Below are 18763 nucleotides of genomic sequence, written 5' to 3' on the forward strand. Positions count from 1 at the left end.
AAAATTATGAGGGGCATGGATAGGATAAATAGACAAAGTCTTTTCCCTGAGGTCGGGGAGTCCAGAACTAGAGGGCATAGGTTTAGGGTGAGAGGGGAAAGATATAAAAGAGACTTAAGGGGCAACTTTTTCACACGGAGGGTGGTACGGGTATGGAATGAGCTGCTAGAGGAAGTGGTGGAGGCTGGTACAATTGCAACATTTAAGAGGCACTTGGATGGGTATATGAATAGGAAGGGTTTGGAGGGATATGGGCCAGGTGCTGGCAGGTGGGACTAGATTGGGTTGGGATATCTAGTCGGCATGGACGGGTTGGACCGAAGGGTCTGTTTCCATGCTGTACATCTCTATGACTCTATGATGTGGAGAATATGCCAACTCAGCACACAGTCGCCCGAGGCAGGAATCGAACCCAGGTCCCTGGCGCTGTGAGCTGCCCCCAGGTCACAATCAATAAGGAAGTAAATCAACAGTAAGAAATGACAAGGTTTTGGTTTTTAAAAAGGTGTAGGAAAGCTGGCCTAATGGAACAATTGAAAGTTTATTAAACCAGAGTCTCGGGTAATGTTCCAGGGATAGAATCCTGCCGTGGCAGATGGTGGAATTTGAAGTAAATTAAAAGGATAAATCTGGAGTCTAATGAAGCGATTGTTGGAAAGCACCCATCTGGTTCATTAATGTCTTTTAAAGGAAGAAAATCTGCTGTCCTGGTTAGTCCTACACATGACTCCAGTCCTAGAACCAATGTGGTTGACTTTTAACTGACCTGGCGGCAGTGATGCTCACATTCGTGTGAATCAATTTTAAAAAGTCATTTATTTGTCTCATTGATGGGAGGTGGGGGTGGGAGAAAGGACCTGGTTTTCCCGACAGCTTGAAGGCCACCAGGTAATTGATGCTGGAATAAAAGTTTGATGATCGCAGTATGCAAGAAACCCCCAAGATCACCAAGACTCAACAGGAGTCTTAGTACCAAACAGTAAAAAGGTGCGGAACATAATCTGTCCTGGAGCAAGCTGGATTTTCCCTTAGAAGGAAATAGTTTCTCACTCCAGTGTTGGAAGTCCTTCAGACTGAAGTCAACAAATTGCCTGGTGGCATTTCCTGTCAAGATCTTTCTGCACAAGACAGCTGTTGCCCTTCAGTGCAACTGCGGGAAAGACACAAAAGTTAAAAGGGGATGAAAAGACAACTTAGCAGAGTTCAGGCAGCATCATAGAGATATCCCCCAGCTATAGAGGCTCATTTGTACCACCCAGTCCTCTGACACCAATTTACTTCTCACAAGATGGTCACAAGATGACTACTGAAGGAGGTCATAACTAATTCAAATGGCAACAGCAAACTACTATACCACGCCCTCCTCCTCACCCAAACGTCCACAAACATTTATTTTTCTGACAGGGTTTACAGGGAAAGTAATCAGCAGCCGTGCAGACACTGCAGCTGCAACAGCAGATCAGACGGGTGGGAATTCTCAAATTTGTAACTCCCCTCCTGACTTCCCAAAGCCTGTTCACCATCTGCAAGGCAGAAGTCAGGAGTGTGATGAAATACTCCCCACCGGCCTGGGTATAGGCATGTCCAGCAACACATGAAGCTTAACGACATTCAATGCAAAGCAGCTCAATGCATTATCCTGCTCGCCATCCCAAATGTTCACTCTGCCCTCGGGAATGCCCCAGCAATAGACTGTTGAATCAAACTACAACAATACATAAAGAAAGGAAACCAGATTGACCACTTGACATTGACCAAGGCACTGAAAACGAGAACAGCAACCACAGTCCAGTCGACCCTGTAAAGTCCTTACCAACATTTGTGGACTGATGCTAAAATTGGGAGAGTTGTCCCACAGACTAATCAAGCAATAGCCTCATGTTGACTATAAAAGATATGTTTCAGTGTATATTGCTATGTTCAGGCAACACCATTCATCATTATCATCCCTGGGTAGGTCCTGTTCCACTGGTAGGACAGGGTAATGGTATAGTACACTGTTGGGAAATTGCTGCCCTTGCAGTCTATAATATAAACTTTGGATGCAATGTAGTCTCATGGAATCAGGTCAAACATTAGCAAAAAGATTTGATTACCATCTGTCAGTTCCACACCCCGGCGCACCCCCAAGTCTCAGTTGATGGATCAGTCTTCTATGTTGAACACCATTCAGATGGAGGAAGCACTGAAGGTGGGAAAGGCACTGAAAATACCCTGGAGGATGTCCATCAGCTAGTGATTTGGTGGCACCTCTCCTGATCAAGCTAACAAATTCCTAAAGGACATGGCTGCCACTCAGTTCCTGACCTCATTACAGCCTTGGTTTAAATGTAAACAAATCAGGAAACGCCAGAGGTGAAGGGAGAGTTACTGCTCTCGATAACTAGAAACAAAAAAAAACCTGCAGATGCTGGAATCCAAAGTAGACAGGCAGGAGGCTGGAAGAACACAGCAAGGCAGGAGGCTGGAAGAACACAGCAAGCCAGGCAGCATCAGGAGGTGGAGAAGTTGATATTTTGGGTGTAATCACAGCCTCCTGCCTGTCTGCCTTGACACCTAGGCAGCATTGGACCAAGTATGGCATCAAGGAGCACATGACACCAGGTTATAGTCCAGCAGGTTTATTTGAAATCACGAGCTCTTGATGCACTCCTAAAGCTTGCTATCGCAAATAAAATTGTTGGACTATAATCTGGTGGCATGTGATTTCTGACTCTGAGCCAGGAGACCTGGGTTCAAGTCCTATCTGCTCCAGAGGTGTGTAATAATATCACCGGACAGGTTGATTAGAAAATATCAGGTTATCCTTTGTTGAAGATGGTCATGGCCTGGCATTTTGATCAACAATTAATTAGTAATCTGTTAAAGCAGTACCTTCTCTGGGATGATTTACTTCTGCAAAGTAAAACTAAACTGATGATGGTTTATTAAAATTCACAAACAATAAATTATATATTTTTACAACACTGTTCTAGTGATTTGTCAGGCTAAAGTCACACATCAGTAAAGGGTAACAGGAATCATACTAATGAACCATGATGATGTCAGAGGGTTTCTCCAAACCAAGTAATAAACTGAAACTAACCTGCTCCTTCCAGGTCCATTGTATAAAACTTCATAAGTGTTCTCAACTCAAGATGAATGCAACTGTTAAACTCATCCTTTTTCTAAATTGCCATCACGTGGAATAACAGACCAGCACGGAATCTAATATAAACACTCATATAGGAAAGACTCTCTCTCTCTCTCTCTCTCTCGGGATGTGAAATCCTGCCATGTACTCCGCATGGTGAAGCAGAAAGGTAAACATGCCTGTGCAGTATATTGCATACACTGCAGCCTAGGAAGTATGACACTCCAATCACAATCTAGAAATCAGTCCAAATCTCATCACACAAAGTTGTGCGGGCTGGCACCAGAACAAAAATGTGATGGAACAGAAATGAAAAGGGTTAAGTGATCAGAAAGCAAATTGGGTTTCCTGATGCAATGCATAGTCTGGCAATGCTTTTCTGTATTCACTTGCCATGGCTTTGTGGTTGACTCTATGCCCTTGGGAAAAGCTGGATGGGCACCAACAGTACTTCACACTGGTTATTAACCTCCAACAAATTAGTAGATAATTGCTTAACAAATTTCACACATTTGAAATTATTGGCCTTTTAGCCCTTTGAACCAGCTCCACACTCCGATAAGATCACGGCTGGTCGGACTGTTTGTAAAGTGCCCAGCACAGAATGTGGCCATTTAGCCTGTTCTGTCTGGGAATGGCAATAACTCACTTAGTCTCACTCCCACCTTTTCCCCATAACCTTGCAAATTTCTCTTTCGGATAATTATCAATTTCTCTTTTGAATTTATCAATCCTGATCTGTTTGCGCATAGCTGCTAAAGATTCAAAAGTACAAATTTCCGAATCAACTCATTCCAAAACAGAGCATGCAAAAGGTGGCAGGACAGCAATTGACAAGGAAAATGAAAGTGAGGCAAATCTTGGTTCGGGCTTAAAGCCAGAAAAAAAAAAATCAGAAAAAAAAAATTCAGCTGGTCTAGCAGCATCTGTGGGGAGAGAAAGACAGACAGACAGTGTTTCAGATCAATATCTTTCTGTTACAAATCATAAACAAAGGTCATCAGATTGAAATGTTTGACTCTTCCTCTTCTATCCACAGTGGTGACCAGTGCTGATGAACATCTGGTTTTATTTCAGATTTCCAGCAGTTGCAGTCTCCTGCTTTTCCATCAGTTCTTGCAGTGATCGAGTTTCCTTGTTTGCATTGCTACCCACATGTTACATTTACAGATGTCAACTGCATTGTAGCTGGCCACAGTCAAGTTATGGAACTGGAGGGTTGAGACTTCAAACCGCCTTCTCAAGATGTGAATACGAAATTGAAGTTTATGGTCAGAGTCAGTAAAATTAGGGAATGTGCCACTATTTAGGACTGTTACCTACTAGGTGAGATGTTAACTTCCAGGTGGACATAAAGGCACAAGAGGTAATTTTTTCAACACAAGGTGGTTTGTATATGGAATGAATTTCCTGAGAAAGTAGTGGATGTGGATACAATGACAAAGTTTAAAAGACAGTTGGATAGATCCATGAAAAGGAAAGGTTTGGAAGGATATTGGCCAGGAGCAGGCAGGTGGGACTAGTTCAGTTTGGGATTATGTTCAGCAAGAACCTGTTGAACAGAAGAATTCAGGCTGATATTTATCCCTCAATCAAACACCGTTGAAACATATCAATATTGCACTGGCGTTTGATAGCTTGTAGTGCGTAATTTTTAATATTTAATTTATGGGATATGGGCATTGCTGGCAAGGCCAGCATTTATTGCCCATCTTAATTGACCCAGAACTGAGTAGCCTGTCAGGTTAAAGAATCAACCAGCAAAGAATTTGCAGATTTCCTTTCCACCAAGACATTCATGAAACAGACAGGACTTTCAACAAAGATGATGGTTTTATTATAGAGACGAACTTCATACTCGATTTATTCATGGGAAATCTAGTTCCACCAGTGGCTATAATAATCCCTACAGCATTAGTTTGGTCCTCCCGTTTACTAGTCCAGTGACATTACCACTCTCTGCAATTCCTGCATTAGAACACTGAGCACTCTTCAGAAGTACCTCAAAGGGTGTAAAACACCTCGAGTTAATTTTGAGGATGTAATTCTCTCTTATGTTAGAACTACAGACTCTTTAGGTGGTAGTATGTCTATTATATTGGGCAATACAAGAGATGAAGCAACAACTTTTAATTTGTAGGTATTAGGCGTAGGAGGTAAATACATTTCAAAAGTAATATTCCAAGAGTGCAAATGTAGGGAAGCCAGGAGAGGGGGTCTACAGACATACAAATATTAAAGGAAAATAAGTGCAAGTAGTTAATTCATAATGGTCACATGATGTACAATTGAGAAAATATATAACAAAAACTAGGTGAAATTTGTTTCTGAACTTTGAAACCTCAAATGGTACTTACATTGGAAGAGCCATGCAGACAGTATGAAACCTCCAAATGACCTCTATGATGAACAATAGGATACACCAAGGATCAGAGGGATCTTGATATGCATGTCCACCGTCAGGTAGCAGGACAGGTTAATAAATTGATTAAGGTGGCATATGGGATAACTGTCTTTATTAGCCAAGGCATAGCATTTAAGAGCAGGGAGATTGGGTAAGCCACAGCAAGAGGACTGCATGGAATTTTGGAATGTGCATTCTGCAAGGGATGTGATTGCACTGGACAGGGTGCAGAGGAAATTTATCAGGATGTTGCCTGGTTTAGAGAGTTTTAGTTATGAAGAAAGATCAGATAGACTGGTGTGGTTTTCTTTGGAGCAGAGAAAACTGAGGGGGACATAGAAACATTGAAGATAGGAGCAAGAAAAGGCCATTCAGCCCTTTGAGCCTGCTCTGCCATTCTTTGTGATCATGGCTGATTGTTCAACTCAACAACCTAATCCTGATTTCTCCCCATAACCTTTGATCCCATTCACCCCAAGTGCTATATCTAGCTGCCCCTTGTATACATTCAATGTTCTGGCACCAATTGCTTCCTGTGATAATGAATCCCACAGGCCCACCACTCTCTGGGTGAAGAAATGTCTCATCTCCATCCTAAATGATCCACCCTGAATCCTCAGACTGTGACCCCTGGTTTTGGACACCACCACCATCGGGAACATCCTCCCTGCATCTACCCTGTCTAGTCCTGTTAGAATTTTATAAGTCTCTATGAGATCTCCCCTCATTTGTCTGAACTCCAGCTAAAACAATCCTAACCTCGTTAGTAAATCTCTCCTCATAAGTCAGTCCCACTATGTCCGGAATCAGCCTGGGAAACCTTCGCTGCACTCCCTTCACCGAGCATCCTTCTCCAGAAAGGAGATTAAAACTGCGCACAATATTCTCAATGTGGCCTCACCAAGGCCCTGTGTAACTGCAACAACACATCCCTGCTCCTGTACTCTGAACTCTCACAATGAAGGCCAACATACCATTCGCCTCTTTACCTCCTGCTGCACCCTCAACCTTACCTTGAGCGACTGGTGAACAAGGACACCCAGGTCCCACTGCACAGTCCCTTCTCCCAGTTTACAGCCATTCAGGTGGTAATCCGCCTCCTTGTTTTTGCTTCCAAAGTGAATAACTTTGCACTTATCCAATTTATACTGCAATGCCATTGATTTGTCCACTCACCAAATGATTGAGATGTATAAAACGGAGGGTCACAGACAGAATAAACTGGAAGAAACCTTCCCCTTTGGTGGTGCAAGACATAAATTTAAGGTTGGGGTAGGAGGTTTAGAGAAAAAGGTGAGGAAAATGTTTTCACCAAGAAAGGTGGTGAGAATCTGGAACTCACAGCTTGTAAGGGTGGTAAAGCAGAAAACCTCATAACATTTAAGCAGTATTTGGATGTACACTTGTGATGCTAAGGCCTGCAAGGCTAAAGGGCAAAGTGCTGGAAAATAGGATTAGAATAGGTGGCTGTTCATGACCAGTACAGACTTGATGGGCCAAACAGTCCCCCTTTGCCCTACAGACCTCTATGACTCCAATTTATGACGATCACAGATCAGAAATCCAACAATTGGATGCTGTTATGCCCTCCTGGGACTGAGTGAATGAATCCGGACACGTAACAAATTGTTTGATATTGCTTCCGATAAGAGACAGGTTTAGATAATTGAGTGCAAACTTTAACAAAACACTTGCTCCTGTTTATTCAGATTAAAATTAAGTTAGATCTGAAATATGAACCACTCTTGCTGCTTCATCTTACTTGGTTATATTAGTTCAGCCTGCTCTTCAGTCAGCTTTAGTCATTTGAATAAAAGAATATACTCTCAAAAGCTGATGGCACAGACAGAGGCCATTCATCCTATCTCACCTTTGCTAGCTCTTTCAAAGAGCTAGACAGTTGGTTATGTTCACCCACTGCTAGCATGTAGCGGTGTGAATTTCTCCTTTGCCAAAAACTTTTCCAACGATGTTTTGAAATCAAAAACATTGACGTTCTTTTTTTTAAATAAAGAATTCATTCACAGGATGTGGGCATCACTGACTATGCCAGCATTTATTGGCTATCCCTTACCGCCCAGAGGGCAGTTCAGAGTCAACCACATTGCTATGGGTCTGGGGTTACATGTAGGCCAGACCAGGTAAGGATGGCAGATTCCTTCCCTAAAGGGCATTTGTGAGCCAGGTGGGTTTATCAACGATGACTTCTTAGCTCCAGATTTTAACCGAACTCAGAATCCACTATCTGCTACGGGAGGATTTGAACCTGTGTGCCCAGACCAAGGTTGTATCTCTGGATTCATAGTGGGTTTGGTTAGCTTAGTTAGCGGACTTGCAAAACAGACTAATGTCAACAGATTGGATTCAGTTGCTGCACTGGCTGGGGTTACCACAAAGAATTTTCCTTCTCGGTCTCTGGAGGTATAGTGACTCTCAGGTTAAATCCAACACCAGTCATCTCTCTCTAATGAGCAAGAGAGAGCATGCAACCCTCTGGTCTGCTCAGACCAAGGTACTTCACCTTGATTAATAATTTAGGTGACAGTACCATTAAACTGACATCTCCCTTCCCTAAAAAGTATGGTATTCAGAATTGGACAAACGAGAGGAGGACTGACCAAACAATTTGTAAAAGGTTGAACCCCACTTCCTCATTTTTGTACTTCACCTTTTAAAAAAAACAAAATTGTTTTTAAATATAACAGCTTTAACAACTTGTTCTGCCACCTTCTGAGACTTGTGTATGCAAAGCACTGCAGCTCACAGTGGCTGCACCCTCTTGATAGAGTTGTGGCACGTAGATAACTTTGTCTCTTTTCAGTTTTCCCCCTCAAAGCACATAGACGATTTCAGCTGCTTGTTAAAATTGCAGCATAGAAGCCCACTTGGCTGACTGTGGATTTGCTGGCTCTTTATGTGCTAACTGCCGATTCAGTCCTCAATAGACCAGAATCATCGAATCCCGACAGCGTGGAAGCTGCCCATTCAGCCCATTGAGACCACATCAACCCATCCCACCACAAACAGCATCCACCCAGATCCACCCCTGCTACCCCTATTCCTGTAACTCAGCATTTCCCATGGCTAAACCACCTAGCCTGCAGATCATAAGACATAGGAGTACAAATTGGGCCATTCAGTCCATTGAATGGCAGAGCAGACTCAAGCATGGCTGAGAAGTTTCTCAACTCCAATCTCCCACTTTCTCCTCATAACCCTTGATACTCAAGAACCTATCCTCGGTCTTAAATATACTCAATGACCTGGCCTACACAGCCTCCTGTGGCAATGTGTTCCATTGATTCCCCACTCTCTGGCTGAAGACATTTCTCCTTATCTCTGTTCCAAAAAAAGGTCTTCCCTTTACTCTAAGGCTATGCTTTTGGGCACTATGGATAATTTAGGATTACTAATCCACGTAACCTGCACGTCTTTGAACAGTAGAAGGAAACCAGAGCAGACATGGGAAGAATGTGCAAAGTCAACACATACAGTTGCACAGGTTGGACTGGTGTTGTGAAGCAGCAGTGCTAACTACTGAACCACTGAGTCGCCCGTTTCATCCGGTTTCATCTGCCCTTTCCCCTGCCCACAAGTTTTTTTTTTTTCGGTCATTTCAAAATCCAAGCCAATAGACGTTTTGTTAAGGGAAGTTTTATTCCTTCCCTACTTCCATAGGCAGTTCTGATGAAGGGGTCAGTGGTTGAAAACTGCTGCCGTGAAATGTTTATAGTTCAATCGCTGTTCAGCTGAGGAATGAGGGCACAAGCAGACTTCATGAAGTTTCACCACAGCCTTTCCTCACCCTCACATCCACCTGTTTCAATGTACTGTATCCAACTTGTGCACTGTTCCACCAAAACAAAGACAGACTTGCATTTAGACAGCACCTGTTGTGATATCTGGATATCCGATAAAGGCCAAATGAAGAATGAAGTGGGTGCTCTGGTTACTGTAGAAAATAATGCAGCCAAGTTGCTACAATCAGTACAAAAGAACAAAGAATAACACAGCACAGAAACAGGCCCTTTGCCCCCTCCCCCTAGCCTGCGCCCACATATTTTGCCCTTCATACTAAAACTGTTTTCACTTATAGGATCTGTATCCCTTTATTCCCTTCCTAATCATGTATTCGTCAAGGGGATTCTTGAATGCTGCTATTGTGTCTGCTTCCACCACCTCCACTCACTACGCTTGGTGTGAGAAACATGCCTCGCACATGTATGTATTTTTAAACTCTTCCCCTCCCCCTGCCCCTTGAACTGTCCCCCCTAGTAATTGACCCCTCGACCCTGGGAAAAAGGCTCATACTTTCCACTCTATCCATGCCTTTCACAATCTCAAACTTCTATCAGGTCGCCCCTCAACCTCTGTGCTCTGGTGAATACAAACCCAGTCTATCCAACCCTTCTCTGTAGCTACAATCCCCCATACCAGGCAACATTCTGGTAAACCCTTTCTGTACCATCTCCAAAGCATCCATGTCCTTCTGGTAGTGAGAGAACCACCAAATAATCTATTTTAGAAGCATAGGAAACAGGAGGACTAGACCATTTGGTTCTTTGAACCTGCTCAGCCATTTACTAGGATCTTGACTCATCATCCACCCAGTATCCTGTTCCTGCTCTCTCTCCACACCCTTTGATCAGTTTAGCTCTAGTAAATCCAACTCCTTCTTGAAAACACTCAATGTTTTGGCCAAAGCTGCTTTCTGTGGCAGAAAATTCCACAGGCTCACCACTCTAAGGGCGAACAGAATTCTCCTAATTCAGTCCTAGATGGCCAACCCCATAGCCCTGGACAATGGCCTCTGCTTCTGGACTACCCGATCCCATTGGGGGTAAATGCAGGAAGGATACTCCATCTCGTCCTGTTAGAATTTTACAGGCTTCTGTGAGACCCCTCTCGTTCTTCTCAACTCCAGTGAATATATTCCTAACCAATCCAGTTTCTCTTCATAAGTCAGTCCTGCTCTGCCAGGAATCACCCTGGAAAGCCTCTGTTGATCTTCTTGCATTGCCAGAATATCCTTCCTCCGATAAGGAGACCAAACTGCAGACAATATTCCAGATGTGCCCTCACGAAGGCCCTGTGCAATTGCCTGAGGCAAGGTGCTGGTGGTGAGCTACCTTCTTAAACCACTCCAGTACAGATGGTATAGAGACATCCACAGCATTGTTTGCAGAGAAGTTCCAGGATTTTGACCCAGTGACAGTGAAGAAACAGCAATTTGATTCCAAGTCAGTATGAGTCTTGGGAGGGAACCTGCAGCTGACCCTACAGGCATTGGCGCTCCGAACCATCTACTGTAATTTGTCCTGCGGGATGGGAGAGTTCACAAGTTTTGAAAATGGTGGTGAGTTGTTGCAGGATATATTGAAAAATAGTGCACACTGAGCTGATTAGAGAATAAATACTGGCCAGGACAATATGATTAACATCTCTGCCATCATCACATCTGCCATCATCTCTGCCATTATCACATCTACCTTACTGAGAATATGAAGGGTTGATTTGGTGAAAGCAACTTTGGCACTCCCTCAGTCCTTATTGTGTTTTTGTACTCAGTTCTTCAATCGGTGAACCCACAACCTTCAGACTCAGACGAGAGATGCCATCTCGCCTGACACCAGTGGTCAATCTAACAAGAGGACAAACCAAAGGAGATCCTGTTCTCACTTAAAATTCAATCACAAAAGCTTCCAGATGGGGACAAATCAGGACCAGAGTTAAAGGCAATAGTTTTCTTTCATTTTCCTGAGGAGGTAGATTAGATTTCCCTACAGTGTGGAAACAGGTGCTTCGGCCCGAAAAGTCCACATTGACCCTCTGAAGAGTAATCCATCCAGACCCATTTCCCTCTGACTAATGCACCTAACACTACGGGCAACTTAGCATGGCCAATTCACCTGACCTGCACATCTTTGGATTGTGGGAGGAAACCGGAGCACCTGGAAGAAAGCAAGATTGGTTTATAGCCCAGGCTGGCATATTCCTGTGATCAGTAAAATACCTCTTGAGTGATGAAAAATGTGTTGCTGGAAAAGCACAGCAGGTCAGGCAGCATCCAAGGAGCAGGAAAATCGACGTTTTGGGCATAAGCCCTTCTTCAGGAATGAGGAAGGTGTGTCAAGCAGGCTAAGATAAAAGGTAGGGAGGAGGGACTTGGGGGAGGGGCGTTGCGAGTGCGATAGGTGGAAGGATGTTAAGGTGAGGGTGATAGGCCGGAGAGGGGGTGGGGGCGGAGAGGTCGGGAAGAAGATTGCAGGTCAAGAAGGCGGTGCTGAGTCCGAGGGTTGGGACTGAGAAAAGGTGGGGGGAGGGGAAATGAGGAAGCTGGAGAAATCTGCATTCATCCCTTGTGGTTGGAGGGTTCCTAGGCGGAAGATGAGGCGCTCTTCCTCCAGGCGTCGTGTTGCCATGGTCTGGCGATGGAGGAGTCCAAGGACCTGCATGTCCTTGGTGGAGTGGGAGGGGGAGTTAAAGTGTTCAGCCACGGGGCGGTTGGGTTGGTTGGTCCGGGTGTCCCAGAGGGGTTCTCTGAAACGTTCCGCAAGTAGGCAGCCTGTCTCCCCAATGTATAGGAGGCCACATCGGGTGCAGCGGATGCAATAAATGATGCGTGTGGAGGTGCAGGTGAATTTGTGATGGATATGGAAGGGTCCCTTGGAGGGAAGTGAGGAGGGAGGTGTGGGCACAAGTTTTGCATTTCTTGCAGTTGCAGGAGAAGGTGCCGGGAGTGGAGGTTGGGTTGGTGGGGGGTGTGGACCTGATGAGGGAGTCACGGAGGGAGTGGTCTTTCCAGAATGCTGATAGGGGATGGGAGGGAAATTACCTCTCAAGTGATGAAAGGGTGTTGCTATAACCATTTTGCTTTTGAGGTGAGCAGGGTGCGGCTCAGTCATGGTGGAAAAAAAATCTGAGACCTGTTGATACTTTTCTCTGAGCATAAGTGGGAGTGGGCAGCGCCAAAGTGCAGGTTCTGTGCCGATACAGGTGCCGGCAGTATAGTAACTAGAACCCTAAGCTAACGTTCTGGGGATGCGTTCAAATCCCATGACTGGATGGAATTTAAGTTCGATGCAGCCAATGAGAAATGTCATTTAAAGAAAAAGTTTCACGAATGACCTTTGGGGAAAAAGAAATCTGCCATGTTTAACCACATAGATCTGGCCCACATGTGAATTCAAATATACAGAAATGTGGTGGACTCTGGACAATTACAAATGGGCAATAAAGTTCTTGCCTTACCAGAGACGCCCATGAATTTAAAAAGACAGAAAGAAATATATAAAAGCAAGATATAGAAAGCAGAAAAACAAACTTGCACCTTTTAAAATGCTCTGATATTTATTACACGCAAACTCACTGATATGACAAATACTTAGAATCTGCACCACTGAAAATGGTCATCTGGTCCTTTTATGCTTTTATTTATGCTTACACTGGAACTCTCTCAAACTTCACTTATTTTCCTCAATATATTCTTCTATTCATTCCTCCTTAAATGTACGTATTCAGCTCCACGTTGAATGTATCAGTACTATTTGTCATAATTATTCCAAGTTCCCAAAACCCACACACCATCATGATAGGCAAATGTAACTGACATTCCTTCACTGGTGCTGGGTCAAAATTGTGGAACTCTCTCCCTAACCACACATTACCTACGTCACATGGATTACAACAGTTCAAGAAAGCAGCTCACCAACACCTTCTCAAATTAGGGATGGGCAACAAAATGCTGGCCCAGGAACACCCACATCACCTTGAAGAATAAAAACATTTACTCATGTCGGCATCAAGTTCCACATTCCAATCATTCTCTGGGTAAAGACCTTGACTTCCTGGATTTAACGAGCGACGGTAATGATTGCTGGTCTTCAGTTGACCAACGTGTTTCCAGAGGCCTGACATCAACAATAAATGCCTCAAGACTTATAAAGGTTACTGTGAAGCAGTGGTAGTGTCCCTGCCTTTGGGTCAGATGGCCCATTTTCAAGTCCCACCTTCTCCATAAAGATGTATCATAACATGACCAATGCAGGTCTATTTAAAAGTAAGTTATTACATAACAAGGATAAAAATTGGACAATGCCATATTGCAGATTCATACCTCAACCCTTGGCAAATTGGGATCTCCCAATCTCAAATTACGATTAGGAGTAAATCACTTGTCAAAAATAAAAAAAAACTGACTGATTTGAGGTCTTTCTGATCTTTCCTATGGTGAAGATTTGAAGTGTCTTGAAAGGGTTCAGAAAAGATTTACAAGGATGTTGCCACGGTTGGAGGGTTTGAGCTACAGGGAGAGGCTGATTCGGCTGGAGCTGTTTTCCCTGGAGTATCGGAGACTGAAGGGTGACCTCAGAGGTTTATAAAATCATGAGGGACATGGTTAGGATAAATAGACAAGGTCTTTTCCCCAGGGTAACAGAGTCCAAAACTAGAGGGCATGGGTTTAAAGGTGAGAGAGGAAATATATAAAAAGGGACCTAAGGGGCAACTTTTTCACATGGATTACAACAGTTCAAGAAAGCAGCTCACCAACACCTTCTCAAATTAGGGATGGGCAACAAAATGCTGGCCCATAAACACCCACATCACCTTGAAGAATAAAAACATTTACTCATGTCGCTGTCAGAGGACGTGGTGGAGGCTGGTACAGTTACAACATTTAAAAAGGCATCTGGATGGGTCCATGAATAGAAAAAAAAAAAACTTTAGAGGGATGTGGGCCAGATGCTGGCAAATGGGACCAGATTAATTTAGGATATCTCGTTGGCATGGATGATTTGGCCCGAATACTATGATCCTACGACTCCCAAAAGACAGGCAAGGCTAGGGAATGTCTCAGAGACCTCATATTGGCTGCCAATTCTAAGGGCAACAGGGTTGTTGTTAATCCCTGGTGGTTCCGAGGAAGATGGTGGCGAGTTGCCTTCTTAAACTGCTGCAGTCCACGTGGCATGCTTGGACCCATGGCGCTGTTCGGGCAGGAGTTCCAAGATTTTGACGCAGTAACACTGAAGGAAGGCGACAGAGTTCCAAGACAGAATATTGTGTGGCTTGGAGGGAAGGTCTCCAGATGGTGGTGTTCGCTTGTATCTACTGCTCTTGTTCGACCACATTTAGTGGTGCAATTATGTTATTCTGTGGAACATCAAAAACAATGCAAGCCACTTGCTCAACCGGGTAACTAGCTACAGCATGGAAGTTTTTGAAGACTACAGTTTCACATTGCCACCTGTCTGTTGCTGGATTTTGTTACCATGGCAAGACATTGCAGAGACAGACAGCATCACCAAACCACACGGTTATGTCCAACACTATTATAGAAGGTAGGCCCTAACCCTATTGCCTTTTTGAAAATTTTCTTACCAGGATGCATTGTCTTAAATCATACAATCTACTTCTTGAAAACAAAAATCACTAACAGCAGAAAAGATCTAGCAACAAATGCGCCACGTCTGTGCATAACATTCCTTTTATTAATTAAAGGACAGATTGCAGATAAAACAATGTTTATCTGTGAACATAATTACCTTCCTCTCATCCAGGAATTAATTCAGAAACTATTTTACACATCAAGTGTGCAGCTGAAAGCAAGATGTGTGGCTCCCCACTCTTTCAGTTGCACCTGGGCAAAAAGGCCTGTCAAAGCAGCTTCTTGCCAAATTACGCCCACAGGTTTCAATAAAGAACCAGCAAATCTTCACATTACATCCCTGAAAATGCCCTAAGGAACTTCATAAAGCACTCGGTAGATTTCTCAGCATTCAGTTTTGTGGATGCATGCACAGCAGTCAATTTGTCCAAAGCAGGTTACACAGAAGACAAGGAGACAAATCTGTTCTTCTGGAGGTTGGCCTGGGCACTCCAAGCACTTTGGTTTTTGCAATACGTGTCCTGCTAACAGCAATGCAATCCCCTCAGCATCAGTTGGACTGGTGCAAACATGTCAGGAAAATTTTAAACCATGAGCGAGTGATGCCAAAATGACATGCAAGTCTGTTTTCCACGATTTTATTTCAGCGCTGGTCCAAGATTCGACTTGCAATGATTAGGCCCCAGTCAAGGCCAGGTGACACACTCTGCTAATCACATAGATTCAAGTCAGCTCTTCAAAATGAGCAAAAAAAACTCCTTCCTTCATACGGACACAGGGCACATCTTGAAAGCTTTAAAAAGAACAAATGAACTCTTTATATTACTCAAAAAAAAAGTCTTGTGTACACTGATAAAACTATTAAACAGTTCTTGCTTGATAGTTTTCAATGTCTTTGTCAGCTATGCAATGCTAGGTTTATCACAGTTGGAGGCGTAGACATTTATTAACAGGGTTTAGTTTTGGCCATTAATCGATTTGTGGCTGAATTAATAAAGTTTAACTAAATTATCTTTTTAAAATTCAGCAAGGAATTAGTGAGAGAAGAATGAAACAATTACATTGCAATATATTGCTCAACTCCATTGGTTCATGAAAGATTTGAAGTTCATTATCATGCAAAGGAATTATAGCAGAAATCTAAATGGCAGAACCCAACTAGTACAATTCCAAACACATTCTGAAATAGGAGCTCTATCCCAATTGCTCTTACAAGCTGCTGGACACACAGAAGGAGCTCAAGCTATGTTCTAAACCTGAAAAAAAGAGCAAGTGCTCTTTATTAAAGCATTTGGCATAACCACTGATTTTCCCAAAGCATTTTATAGTCAATGAAGAGATTTTCATTGGATCACAGAATCCCTCCAGTGTTCAAAGCAGGCAATTCGGCCCGTTGAGTCCATACTGACTTTCAGAGGAGCATACCACCCGGACTCCCCCATCCAATCCTTGTAACCCTGCATTTCTCATGGTTAATCCATCCAGCCTGCACATCCCTGGACACTATGGGCAATTGAGCACAGCCAATCCATCTTTGGGTGCTCCGGTTTCTTCCCACAATCCGCAGGAAACCCACGCAGACATGGAGCGACTGTCTGCTTGGAGTTTGCACTGTCGCTCAATGCTGAATCAAACCTGGGTCCCTGGCACTATGAGGAAGGGCCACCATGCAGCCCAATGTGAAGTGAAGCTGTAGTTGTAATGTAGGAAATGCACCTGTTGATTTACTCACAGCAAGTTCCTACAGCCAGTAACATGGTAACAAACAAGAAATCCAATTCCCCACAATACTTCAAGGGTTATGCATCAACTAGGAGACCAGCTAGAATTCCATGCTCTTTTCCAAAGTACTATCATTTAAAGCAATTCCTCCCAAACCTTTTCATATTAAGACCCTATATTATGACTGAAAATTATTGCAATCTCAACGAGAACTGACAATGTGGAACAGGGGTGCCATAAGCTCAGGAGGCTGATAAAATGTAGTAGAATAGCTGTTCGAGAATCAGACTCACACAGGACAGAAACAGACCCTTTGGTCCAACCAGTCCATGCTGGCCATAATCCTAAATTAAACTAGTCCCACCTGCCTGCGCTTGGCCCATATCCCTCCAAACATTTCTTATTCATGAACTTCTCCAAATGTCTTCTAAACATAATATACCCGCATCCACTACTTCCTCTGGACGTTCATTCCACACACGAACTACCCTCGGACTACCCTCTGTGTAAAAGAAATTGCTCATGTCTTTTTTTTTTTAATCTTTCTCCTCTCACCTTAAAATACACTCCCCTAGTCTTGAAATCCCTAAAACAAGGGAAAAGACACCTGCCATTCACCTCATCGATACCCCTAAGTATTTTATAAATCTCTTATAAAAGGTCACCCCTCAACCTTCTATACTAGAGAAAAAATTTCCTGCCTCTCCTTTAACTCAAACCCTCCAGTCTTGGCAACATCCTGGTAAATCTACTTGAAGTCAGCTCCCTGGCTGTCATTGCTACTCAGAGTTTGGGACCCTAAAGTTTCAGCTTGGGATCTGAACTCCCACTTTAGGAAGCTCTATTTTACATCCACTTGAATAGGAAGATGGAGTCTGGGGATGAACAACCCTCCTCAGGCAGCTGAGGGAATTGGGCATGACGGCGAATACCCTTGCCAACTTTTATAGGTGCGCCATCGAGAGCATTCTGTCTGGATGTATCACTACCTGGTATGGCAACTGTACCATTCAAGATCAGAGATGGTTACAGAGAGTGGTGAACTCAACCCAGACAATCACAAAGGCCAACCTCCCATCTATAGAATCCATCAACCAGACCCGCTGTCAAGGAAAGGCAGCCAGCATTCTCAAAATTCCATCCCATCCTGGCAATGTTTTTCTACAACCTCTACCATCAGGGAGAAGGTACAGAAGCCTGAACACACCCACCAGCCGGTTTCAAAACAGTTTCTATCCTACTGTTGTTAGAATACTGAATGGACTCACAAACTCTTAGCATTCGCCTGTACCTGTGTTTTTGTTTTTGCCGCTATTTACCTATTATTTACTATCTATGCTACTTAACTCTGTGATCTGCCTGTATTGCTCGCAAGACAAAGCTTTTCACTGTGCCTCAGTACACGACAATAAATTCATGTCAGTTCAATTTAAAAGTGCCTACTGCAACTCCCTTAATACTGCACTGGAGTTCTGCAACTGTGTGTAGAAGCTCTGAAACGGGACTTGTACCTGAAGCCTGGTGAATTGCAACTCGGAAGCAATCGAGCTGGAATGAGCCACAGCTGGAATTGGACACAGAGACTCCAGTGACCAGGCTCTGACCAGAATGTACATTTTAAAAAAAAAGGGATTTTAAAACAGTACCAGCAAACATTAAAAGCATCTTCTACGGAAACCAATTGGTTTCACTTGTACAGTAAAAAGCTAGTTCCGCTCCTGAATTTCAACATGCACCGTAGTGAGAAGTTTCATTTTAAGAGCAGTGTATAATTTAAATTAAAATCCAATTAACTGAAATTAAGTCTCAGCAATGGCAACCATGAAACTATTGTTGACTTGCACAAAAATCTATCCAGTTCACCAATGTTATTTCGGGAAGGAAATCTGCCGTCCTTGCTTGGTCTGGCCTACGTGTGGCTCCAGGCCCACATCAATATGGCTGACTCGGAACTGTCTTCTGAAATGATCCAAGCAAAACACCCAGTTCAACAGCAACTAGAGATGGGTATTAAATGCTGGACTTGCCCAGTGACACTCACATCCTCTGACAGAATATATATATATATATATATAAGAAAAATGGAGAAATCACATTCTCATTCCAGCCTGCAACA

The 18763-nt window shown here is 43.5% G+C and overlaps 1 protein-coding gene across 3 annotated transcripts in view; it reads right to left on the bottom strand.

Moving 5' to 3' along the window:
* The window catches only part of hic2 (hypermethylated in cancer 2), an 80502-nt gene that overhangs the window by 17162 nt on the left and 44577 nt on the right, over nt 1-18763 (bottom strand). The window lies entirely within an intron of this gene.

The sequence above is a fragment of the Chiloscyllium plagiosum genome, unplaced genomic scaffold (assembly GCF_037043375.1).
Source record: "Chiloscyllium plagiosum isolate Xiang-an unplaced genomic scaffold, Cpla_swu_hap1 HiC_scaffold_24, whole genome shotgun sequence".
In the NCBI taxonomy this organism is placed as follows: Eukaryota; Metazoa; Chordata; class Chondrichthyes; order Orectolobiformes; family Hemiscylliidae; genus Chiloscyllium; species Chiloscyllium plagiosum.